The sequence below is a fragment of the Bombina bombina genome, chromosome 6 (genome assembly GCF_027579735.1).
Source record: "Bombina bombina isolate aBomBom1 chromosome 6, aBomBom1.pri, whole genome shotgun sequence".
Classification (NCBI taxonomy): Eukaryota; Metazoa; Chordata; class Amphibia; order Anura; family Bombinatoridae; genus Bombina; species Bombina bombina.
Window position 1 is genome coordinate 1,106,797,022 of NC_069504.1, and position 12,220 is coordinate 1,106,809,241.

The 12,220-nt window shown below is 39.5% G+C and overlaps 1 protein-coding gene across 2 annotated transcripts in view; it reads right to left on the reverse strand.

Annotated features, from left to right (window-relative positions):
• The window catches only part of PRR5 (proline rich 5), a 269,954-nt gene extending 257,962 nt beyond the window's left edge, over window positions 1-11,992 (reverse strand). For both annotated transcript variants that reach the window (XM_053719045.1, XM_053719043.1), the window contains exon 1: window positions 11,767-11,992. The gene's annotated coding sequence lies outside the window, so the exon portion shown is untranslated. The remainder of the gene's footprint in view (window positions 1-11,766) is intronic.
• Window positions 11,993-12,220: the final 228 nt, after the last annotated feature.

Here is a 12,220-nt window from a genome sequence, read left to right on the forward strand (position 1 = left end):
TTATTTTTAAAGGGTAAAATACCTTAACACGCTCTGGAGAGCGAGCTAACGCGATTCTCTTCTTGACAAGTCCTAGATTCTAGACAAGTTCTAGATTGTAAGTTCCCACGGGAATAGGGCCCTCAATCCCTCCTGTATGTGTTTTTAAATTTTGTCCTGTATCTTACAAGTCTTGTATTGTTTTATTTAAATGAATTGTATCCATGGACAGCGCTGCCGAATATGTTGGCGCTTAATAAATAAAGTATAATAATAATAAGTCCTGGCTGTGGTAGCCGAATGCGCTAAGCCTCCTCTTAGCATGTCCTTGGACTCTGGCAAGAATAGGAACAGGTTAGCACGCTCTCCAGAGAGCGTTAACGTAAGTATTTTGCACTTTAAAAGTAAGTATGTAGTTACAGGTGAACTTTCATGTGTAGCTGTGAAACATTTACATTTTTTTAAAGAAAACAAATGTAAATGTTTAGCCAAAATTCGATTTTTGTTAAGTTTTAAACTAAACGAAAAACGAATAGTGTAGTTAATGGATATTCGGAATAAAAGAAATTTCCTTGAATATTCATTACGAATTCTTCCCTGCTCATTCCTGTTAAGCACACAGATATACGCAAGCAATTGTGCAATAATGAAATGCTGTGACACATTACAGGTTTTTTTTATGTTTGCACTTTTTTGTCCTATTAAAGGTGCCATTCTATGCAGGGTCAATTTATCTTACCATGACACCATATTATAGGTTCAGTCAACACTAAAATTGTTATTGTTTAAAAAGATAGAAAACACCTTTACTAGCCATTCCCCAGCATTGCACAACCAACATTGTTATATTAATATACTTTATAACATTTAAACCTCAACATTTTTGCCTGATTCTAAGCCACTATAGACAGCCTCTTATCACATGCTTTTCTTATTAGCTTTTCACAACAGGAGACTGCTAGTTCATGTGGGCCATATAGATAAACATTGTGCTCACCCACGAGGAGTTATTTAAGAGTCAGCACAAATGAGTATTAAATGCAAGACAATACATAATAAATAAAAAGTCATGTGATCAGGGGGCTGTCATGCTTAGATACAAGGTATGAGAAAGAAGTTACGAGGAGCACTAGCAATAAAATACATCTTCTTTATTTCATCAAAAAGTTAAAAGCATTTACGAAAATACCACAAAAATTGCTGCAGTAGGTCAGAGCCCCTTCTGAGCGTCCTAAAACAGCTAAGGACCTTGCACACAGTAAAGATTGCCGCTTAAAGGGCATTTCATGAGCCACAGTAACTCTGTCCCGTGAACTAAGGTCTCGGTGTCTATTAGGCACCGCTCTGCAGAACTTTATACAGTATTTGTCATAAGGTGCACTACCAATAAGGTGTACGGTCCCGGGGTTACGCTGGTTAAACTGTGTTCTTTTTCTTTAGATACAAGGTAATCACAGAGGTAACAAGTGTATTATTATAACTGTGTTGGTTATGCAAAACTGGTGAAAGGTTAATAAGGGGATTATCTATCTTTTAAAACAATAACAATTATATTGTAGATTGTCCCTTTAATGGGACATATGAGCCATTAGGGGATATTATTATTTCAGATGATTTAAAACTTAGTAAACAATGTAGTAATGCAGCGAGTAAGGCTAGCAGAATGCTTGGATGTATTGGTAGAGGTATTTGCAGCAGAAATAGTAAGGTTCTTATGCCACTTTATAGATCATTAGTTAGGCCTCATCTTGAGTATTGTGTGCAGTTCTGGAGACCATATCTTCAGAAGGATATTAACAAACTTGAATCTGTGCAAAGGAGGGCTACCAAAATGGTACATGGTCTAAAAAATAAAACTTACCAGGATAGGCTCAATGACCTAAATATGTATAGCTTAGAGGAGAGAAGGGAAAGAGGTGATATGATAGCAACTTTCAAGTACATTAAAGGGTTTAGTAAAACTGAGGCTGTGGGTATTTTACATAAAATGGAAAATTCAAGAACAAGGGGTCATGAGCTCAAGCTAAAGGGTAGTAGATTCAGAAGTAATTTGAGGAAGCACTTCTTTACAGAAAGAGTGATTGATTTATGGAATAAACTTCCTCAAGAGGTAGTAGCAACAAACACTGTGGGGGACTTTAAAAATGCATGGGACAAGCATAGGGCTATCCTACGAACTAGATAAGTTTATACTGTTAGGTAAGGTCGGGCAGACTTGCTGGGCCTATGGCTCTTATCTGCCGTCAATATCTGCCGTCTCACTCTCATTTCATCAGTCCATAAAACCTTAGAAAAATCAGAGATATTGAGATATTTCTTGGCCCAGTCTTGACGTTTCAGCTTGTGTGTCTTGTTCAGTGGTGGTCGTCTTTCAGCCTTTCTTACCTTGGCCATGTCTCTGAGTATTGCACACCTTGTGCTTTTGGGCACTCCAGTGATGTTGCAGCTCTGAAATATGGCCAAACTGGTGGCAAGTGGCATCTTGGCAGCTGCACGCTTGACTTTTCTCAGTTCATGGGCAGTTATTTTGCGCCTTGGTTTTTCCGCACGCTTCTTGCGACACTGTTGACTATTTTGAATGAAACGCTTGATTGTTCGATGATCACGCTTCAGAAGCTTTGCAATTTTAAGAGTGCTGCATCCCTCTGCAAGATATCTCACTATTTTTGACTTTTCTGAGCCTGTCAAGTCCTTCTTTTGACCCATTTTGCCAAAGGAAAGGAAGTTGCCTAATAATTATGCACACCTGATATAGGGTGTTGATGTCATTAGAAACATAGAAACATAGAAACATATTAACATAATAAAATTCATCCTCAAAAATACAACTTGCCTAATAATTCTGCACTCCCTGTATGTAGGTAGAGTTATTGGTGCTGATTTGCTTGTGTTACTTGTCATTAGGGTAAAATCTCTGCTGTTTTTTTGCTGACAACCTATTAAAACACTGCTTTGTGTGTGCTGCTACGGTCAAGGTCATGGGAGGTGTCACATCACTGTAGTGACTGGCAGCCAAGAGGGTAAAAGTGGGTGAAGTCTATGATAGTGATTGGGGGAGGGGCCATTACGTGGCCCACCTACCACCTTTGCCAAATCACAGGTCTACTGGTTTTCCAGTATTTTTGTGGAAGGCAACTAGCATCCCTACTCACCCAATGTGATCAGCAAAATCCCAATAGTGCCTTACTGCTTCTTCAACAAAGGATACCAAGAGAATGAAGCAACTTCGATAGTAGAAGTAAATTGGAAAGTTGTTTAAAACGGTATTCCCTGTCTGAATCATAAAGGAAAAATTTGAGTTTCCTGTCCCTTTAAAAGTGGTGCTTTGGATTTCAGGTTCACATTTATTTCACTTTAAATATTTATAATGACTGTTACTTATTTCTAAAAAACAAAGTGAAAATATTTTATTTTAAAGGGCAGTCTACACCTAAAATGTTATTGTTTAAAAAGATAGACAAAGCCTTTACTACCCATTCTCCAGCTTTGTACAACCAACATTGCTATATTATTATACTTTATAACATTTAAACCTCTACATTTCTGCCTGTTTCTAAGCCACTACAGACAGCCTCTTATCACATGCTTGTTTATTAGCTTTTCACAACAGGAGACTGCTAGTTCATGTGGGCCATATAGATAACATTGTGCTCACGCCCGGGGAGTTATTTAAGAGTCAGCACAACACAGTACTGAATGGCTAAATTGCAAGTCAATAGATAATAAATAAAAAGTCATGTGATCAGGGGGCTGTCAGAAGATGCTTAGATACAAGGTAATCACAGAGGTAAAAAGTATATTAATATAACTGTGCTAGTTATGCAAAACTGGGGAATCCTATATTATAAAAGGCCAAGGCCAAGTGTGTTTGTCTGAAGCCATCATGCGCAGTAGAGACTGAGCGCGGACAAACACACCTGGCCTTCAGCTGCAGAGTAGTGCGCACTGTGGAAGCTGCCTGGTGGGGGCGTGACCGGAGTTGGGCGTGCCGTGATGGGGGCGTGGCCGACGGGCGTGACAGGCATGATGAGGGGGCGTGGCCGGTGGGCGTGACAAGGGGGAGTGACCTCGCTGGAGCGTGCGGGAGGGGTGTGGCCAGCGGGAGAGACCAAAACAGAGGAAGGAAGTAAAGAAAGAAAGTGAGCAGAAGAGGGGGGAAGAGCAAAAGAGGGAGAGAGAGAAAGAGGGGGAGAGAGAGGGGGGAGAGAGAGCTCAAAAGAGAGGGGAGAGAGAACTCAAAAGAGAGGTGGGAGAGAGAGCTTAAAAGAGAGGTGGGAGAGAGAGCGCAAAAGAGGGAGAGAGAGCGCAAAAGAGAGGGGGAGAGAGCGCAAGAGAGGGGGAGAGAGCACAAGAGAGGGGGAGAGAGAGAGCTCAAAAGAGAGGGAGGAGAGAGAGCGCAAAAGAGAGGGGGGAGAGAGAGCGCAAAAGAGAGGGGGGAGAGAGAGCTTAAAAGAGAGTTGGGAGAGAGAGCGCAAAAGAGGGAGAGAGAGCGCAAAAGAGAGGGGGACAGAGCACAAGAGAGGGGGAGAGAGAGCGCACAAAAGAGGGGGAGAGAGAGAGCTCAAAAGAGAGGGAGGAGAGAGAGCGCAAAAGAGAGGGGGGAGAGAGAGCGCAAAAGAGAGGGGGAGAGTTTAAAACAGAGCGCAAAAGAGGGGGGAGAGAGCACAAAAAAGAAGGGGGAGACAGAGTGCAAAAGAGGGAGAGAGAAAGCAAAAGAGGGAGAGAGAGCGCAAAAGAGAGGGGGAGAGAGCAAAAAAGAGGGGGAGAGAGCGCAAAAAAGAGGGGGAGAGAGCGCAAGGGGGGAGAAAGCACAAAAGAGAGGGGGAGAGAGCGCAAAAAAGAGGGGGAGAGAACGCAAAAAAGAGGGGGGGAGAGAGCGCAAAAGAGTGGGGGGAGAGAGAGAGCTCAAAAGAGAGGGCGGGAGAGAGAGTTCAAAAGAGAGGGCGGGAGAGAGAGCTCAAAAGAGAGGGGGGGAGAGAGAGTTTAAAAGAGAGGGGGGAGAGAGAGTGCACAAAAGAGGGGGAGAGAGAGTGCAAAAGAGAGGGGGAGAGAGCGCAAAAGAGAAGGGGGAGAGAGAGCGCAAAAGAGGGGAAGAGAGAGTGCAAAAGAGGGGAAGAGAGAGCAAAAGAGAGGGGGAGAGAGAGAGAGCAAAAGAGAGGGGGGAGAGAGAGCAAAAGAGAGGCGGGAGAGAGAGCAAAAGAGAAGGGGAAAGAGAGCAAAAGAGAGGGGGGGGAGAGAGAGAGCGCAAAAGAGGGGGGAGAGAGAGCAAAAGAGAGGGGGGGAGAGAGAGCACAAAAGAGGGGGGAGAGAGAGAGCAAAAGAGGGGGGAGAGAGAGAGCAAAAGAGGGGGGAGAGAGCAAAATAGGGGAGAGAGAGAGCAAAAGAGAGCGAGAGAGAGCAAGAGGGGGGAGAGAGCAGATGAGGGGGGGAAGAGAGAGAGCGAGCAAAAGAGGGGAGAGAGAGCAAAAGAGGTGGGAGAGAGAGAGCAAAAGAGGGGGGAGAGAGAGCACAAGAGGGAGAGAGAGAGCAAAAAAGGGGAGAGAGAGAGAGCAAAAGAGGGGGGAGAGTGCAAAATAAAGGGGAGAGAGAGAACTCAAAAGAGAGGGGGGGGAGAGAGAGCGCAAAAGAGAGGGGGGAGAACCACGGTACCTAAAAAATTGGCCCATGTACACGGGCTTTAGGACTAGTGGGTAATAAAGGGATTATCTATCTTTTAAAACAATAAACATTCTGGTGTAGACTGTCCCTTTAAAAGACTAGAAAAAAAATCTCCATCAAGCAGACTCTATACAGGTTCTACATAAAAGAAACAGCAAACAGAATCTAATACACAGAGCAGAAGCGCTCAGATGTTAATGTAATCATTGGAGTGATGCAGAGTCTTATTGTCCAGGTTTATTGACAGAAAGCAATTTATCAGTTTATCTAAGTAAATGATTTGACATGGCTGTAGTAGAACAGGATGTAATAAATCTTATAAAGGATACACGATAAAACCCCTTATTCCCCCCACCGATGCAACCGTTTTTAAATACTAGGTCATTAAAGGGATAAAAATGTTTCTTTCATGCTTCAAATAGAACATACAGTTTTAAACAACATTCCAATTTACTTCTATTATCAAATGTATTTCATTTTCTTGGTATATCCTTTGTTAAAGGAGCAGCAATGCACTACTGGGGCTATCTGAAGACATTGGGTGAGCCAGTGACAAGAGGCATACAAGTGCACCATCCAGTCAGCAGCTAGCTCACAGTAGTACATTGCTGCTCTATGCATACCTAGGTACTGCTCTACAGTAACAAAGCTACAATAAGAAAATATTTAAATGAGTTAAGGCATTTTGTTACTGCATTATGGTTTGCTATACCTATGTATTTAACTCCCCTAAAGGGTTAAACATATAATTAAAATCAGCAAAGCACTACTGGTCCGGAGTTGAACATATCGCTGAGCCAATCAGAAGCAGCATATGTGCATAGCTTCCAATCACCACCCATGTTCAGCTCAGGACTGGCAGTGTATTGCTGCTTGGAGCTGACTTTATCTACACTAGATATAGGCAAGCGATAGTGCAAAAGAAAAATGTCCTAATCAATTAGATTTATGTTCCTTTAAAGTGATGGTAAACAAAGCTTCAGTCAAAGAGAAATATGAAATACTGGTTGAAATAAATATGTATAGTGGGACCTTAACTTTATTGACACATTGTGCCTGAAAGGGTTAAAAATATTCCGTAGTTTATTATCCTCATCCCACTACTGACAGCCCACTTTAAACAAGGCTTTTTTTTCAAGCGGTGATGCATTCACGATCATCCAATGTTTGTGCGAGCCATACGGATAATAAACTACGGAGCAATTTTAACTCTTTCAGGCACAATATGTCAATAAAGTAAAGGTACCGCTATATTTTTTTGATTCAACCAGGATTTCATATTTTTTACCATCATTTTAAGTTACAAATTTTTTTTTTTAAATATATATATATATTAACCATGAATTAATTGCTGTCACACCTTACTGTATGTGACTGAGATTGATATTGTTAGCTACTAAATGTATTTGCTGAGTTAGGTGCAGCAGTTATATGATGCTAGCGCAAACGTTTAATGTTGTAAAAAAATTGTTATTTTATATAAAAAAGCCTTACATTATACTGCTTTAGTACTAATAAATCGTATGCATATATAAAATATTTGTATGTCCTTTTTGCACAAGAGCACACGCTACCATAATTAAACTGCTTCTACAGTCACAAATAATATTTAGACATATAACAAACGCATAGCTTAAAGGGCATACTAGTGTTAAACTTGCATGCTCTACAATAGTGATCACTGGAAAATAGATATATGAATTTAGAGGTTTCGGATACCTCCGAATGTATAAGGAGGCGTCCGCTCGAGCCGTTCGGCTTTTTTCGGAGCCTAATTTATTCTTGTTAAACTGCACACACAGGATCTAGATTTGCGCATAAAATAGCCAAACAACCAGAGCGGGCGCTTTCTTCTGCATTCGGACGTATCCTAAACCTCTGAATGCACATATGTACTGGAATAACACACTAATCATAGGTTTAGATATTGCTATCTACATAAAACACATGATTGTGATAAACCTCTTAGTTAAAGGGATACTGAACCCAATTTTTTCTCTCATGATTCAGATAGAGCATGCAATTTTAAGCAACTTTCTAATTTACTCAATTTTTCTCTGTTTTCTTGGTATCTTTATTTGAAAAAGGAGGAATGTAAGCTTAGGAGCCGGACCATTTTTGGTTCAGCCCCCTGGGTAGCGCTTGCTGATTGGTGGCTATATTTAGACACCAATCAGCAAGCGCTGCCCAGGTACTGAACCAAAAATTGGCCATTTCCTAAGCTTACATTCCTCCTTTTTCAAATAAAGATACAAAGAAAAAAAAGGAAAATTGATAATAGGAGTAAATTAGATAGTTGTTTAAAATTGTATGTTCTAAAGCAGTGGTCTCAAAGTACAGGCCCCAGGGCCAAATGCGGCCCTCAAGATAGTTTAATCTGGCCCTCCCTTGTTTAATAGGTAAACCATTCATTTGGGCTGTCAATTTATTTTTAAGGTTCTAAGAGTTGTAACTAGTTGATATTCTCTATAGGCACTCACAAGACAAATATAAAGACAAAGCATCCCGTGTAGACTATCACCACGCACTGCATTGGGTAAATATCACTTTTTACATTGCTATACAGTTCCAAGACGATCTCTTCACTTGGTACTCACAAGATAAATATACAACTGTGTATGTCTTTTGTGGGCTACAACTCCCACTAATACTTGGATAAATTGTTATTGTTTAATAAGATAGATAATGCCTTTAGTACCCATTCCTCAGCTTTGCACAACCAACACTGATATATTAATATACTTTATAACATTTAAACCTCTAAATTTCTAAGCCACTATAGACAGCCTCTTATCACATGCTTTTGTATTTTGTTTTCACAACAGGAGACTGCTAGTTCATTTGGGCCATATAGATAACATAATTTTCACACCAGAGGACTTATTTAAGATTTAGAACAACACAAATGCAAGTCAATAGATAATAAATAAAAAGTCATGTGATCAGGGGGCTGTCAGATGATGCTTCGATACAAGGTAATCACAGAGGTAAAAAGTATATTAATGTAACTGTGTTGGTTATTGAAAACTGGGGAATGGGTAATAAAGGGATTATCTTTCTTTTAAAACAATAAAAATGATGATATTGTAGACTGTCCCTTTAAATAAAAAAAGCAAGCAAAACATTTAAACTACATAAACAAAATGCACAATTCAAGCATCTCTGTAGGACATTTATGTTTATACCAATGACCAAGAAAAGACCAGTTGGTACTAACCATGTATTTTGAAGATAATTCTAATGCTCTGAAATGCCAACAATGGCTTTAGCAGAAAGAACAAACTTTCTCTGTATATATTGTACATATGAGTACAAATTCTAAACCTGCATCCTGTAAACAGGAACAAAAGCCCACACTGAAAAATAAAAAAGACTGGAATACTAACCAGGCATTACTGCCCAACAGGTTTTTCAAGGTTTCACCAGTAGAAAATATAACAACGTTTAAAACTATTTGTACGAAAATAAGTTCTGCTAAAACATTCTAATTATGCGGTACTAGAAGTCTTGTAAGGAAATCATAGAGATAATAAAGACATTAAGTATTAAATAGTAATTACAAATTATGATTCCTGAAATTGACTTAATTAGGTAAACTGAAAAGTTGTTTAACATTGTATGTTCCAACTGACTTATGAACGTTTAAAGGGATAGTCTAATCAACATTAAAGGGACACTGAACCCAAGTTTTTTCTTTCATGATTCAGACAGAGCATACAATTTTAAGCAACTTTCTAATTTATTCCTATTATCAATTTGTCTTCGTTCTCTTGGTATCTTTATTTAAATGTAAGCTTAGGAGCACCTGGGTAGCGCTTGCTGATTGGTTGCTACATTTAGACACCAATCAGAAAGTGCTACCCAGGTACTGAACCAAAAAAATGGTCTGGCTCGTAAGCTTATATTCTTGCTTTTTCAAATATAGATACCAAAAGAACAAAGAAAAAATGATAATATGAGTAAATTAGAAAGTTGCTTAAAATTGCTACTCTGTCTGAATCATGAAAGTTTAATATTGACTAGACTATTCCTTTAAATTTGATTATACTGTGAAATTGCTACTTTAATGACAATTATGCGTCTCTTCTTTAAACGGGGATATTTGTGGTAGCTAAAATACCACTTCCTATGTGTTTAGAGTTATATCTTTTTCAGTCAGAACTGCAGGTGCTTGTCCTATTTAACCAAACTGAAATATTTATAGCTAATGGTTTTACATCATTTTCAATATTTTCTTTCCAAAAGCCAGAATTATATGAATATTTAAAAATATGACAAGATTTCTATAAAAGCTTGAAAAACGCTTTATGATCTTTATTATTTATGTATAATGCTACATTATATTTCATATAGTCCTGCCCCCTTTGTAAGTTTATTTGTTATCCTCTGACACACAATTACAGCTTATTCCCTGCACCATTGCCAGCTATGCAGCAAACAATAAAATCAGACTATTTTAACAGACTGTATGAGAGAGGAGATATCTGTTCTTTGTATAGTAGGATGTAGTTGTACTCTAAGATTATTAGACTGCAGGTAACTTTATTCATTTAAATGTTTTGTAAAAAATGTAATCTTGCAAATGCAAAATGGGACAATTGTGTTATTTTCTTTTCCCTGAACCCACAAAGATATAATACATTTAAAGGGACAGTCTAGTCAAAATTAAACTTTCATGATTCAGATAGGGCATGCAATTTTAAAAAACTTTCTAATTCACTTTTAGCATCAAATGTGCTTTGTTCTTTTGGTATTCTTAGTTGAAAGCTAAACCTAGTTAGGCTCATATGCTAATTTTAAAGCCTTTGAAGGCCGCCTCTTATCCCAATGCATTGACAGTTGTGCGCAGCTAGACAGCACTAGATCATGTGTTCCATATAGATAACATTGTACTCACTTTTGTGGAGTTACTTATGAAAAGGCACTAATTGGCTAAAATGCAAGTCTGTCAAAAGAATTTAAATAAGGGGGCAGTCTACAGAGGCTTAGATACAAGGTAATCACAGAGGTAAAAAGTATCTTAATATAACTGTGTTGGTTATGCAAAACTGGGGAATGGGTAATAAAGGGATTGTCTATATTTAAAAAAAAAAAATTCTGGAGTAGACTTTCCCTTTAAATAACCGATTATGCTAACAGTTCTACTTGTTATAAACTGAAAGGGCTAATATGACCCTTCTGCACTGGTCTAAATGTGAGTATAGCAGGTGGCAATTTCTTGGCTAGGTCACAAAAAGGCCACAAATAAAATAAACACACCTCCTCACTGTATAATTATAACATGCAACTCAGAGTGTGGATGAAACCTCTGGCGAACGTTTCCAAATGGAATTCCTAATTTTATTTTATTTTAAATTATATAACCTATTTTCCCAACAGCAATTTAATGTAAGTGGCAACCACTCAGCCTATATTTTAACTGTAGTCATGAGAAATCAATAGGATATTCCCCCTGAGAATTGCTTAGCAGCTGAACCACAGACATACACAGTAAATGCAATATATTTAGTGATAGCTACATACACCAACCCAACCCTCAGTAGCTGGGAATATGTATTTTCTAATGATAATAGTAGCACACACATCATCTGACTCAAGCTGTGTACAAACAAATATCCTTCCTGTAATTAATACATATTTAATGACAATGTGTAATGATATTTTGCTATTAGGAACATTACACATCTTATGGCAAAGCTTGCTAATCAATACAACAGCTACATAATAATAAAAGAGAACTCATTGTAAACAGAAATATGCAAATATATTATACTGGATGTATTATAGCAGTTATTGCAGTGAAGGGTGTAAACTATAAAAAATGCAGTTTTTTTAAACTTTGTTATAAAGCAAAAGTCATAAGCTTTTTATTGCTATGCATGTGCTTGTGCAGTTATCACCTGTGCTGTAAATGTCAGTGTTATCCTAGAGTGCCAAATCCAGCAGATAAATCAGTGCTGCAAGCAGGCAGGGGACCACAGCTGTGGGGACATCACAGATGTATTAACCAGTTCAGTGCTGAAGAGCTTGAGCTGCTGATCAGAGAGATCACGTTTTTTTGGAGAAATACTGAGCACGTTTATCAGAGGCATTAGAAAGCCAGACACAGCAGTGACGTCCAAAACTCACCTGGGACAATGCGCAGACGAGGAGCCAAAGGGTGAAGTGAGGAGCCGTGGGGAGCAGCGCGGAGCCCTGAGGTGCAATCAGCGGTGCAGGGAGCGTTTGTAGGATATCCTGGGCATAAGAGCTGGGGCTATACCCCATGTGCAGGTGCAAGGACAACAGTCACACCCGGCCTGGCTCTCAGGCTCGCATTGCCTTGGTCTCTCCCTCTGCTTTGCTGCCATCCTGCCTTTCTGTAGGTGACACCCCTCTCCCTCCCAACCCTCCCTCCTGCTCACCCTCCCTCCCCTTTGCACAACATTCACACTCTCTGCTGCCAGGGGTTTCTCACTGGCTGATTTGTTCTTTGTGACTGTGTCCCTGTACCCGCCCCCCCCCCTCCTACAAGCTTTCAGGTTTTTCAGATCCCCTTTTATTGAGGGATTCCCTCCCAGTCTCTGCTTATCCTCTTCCCTCA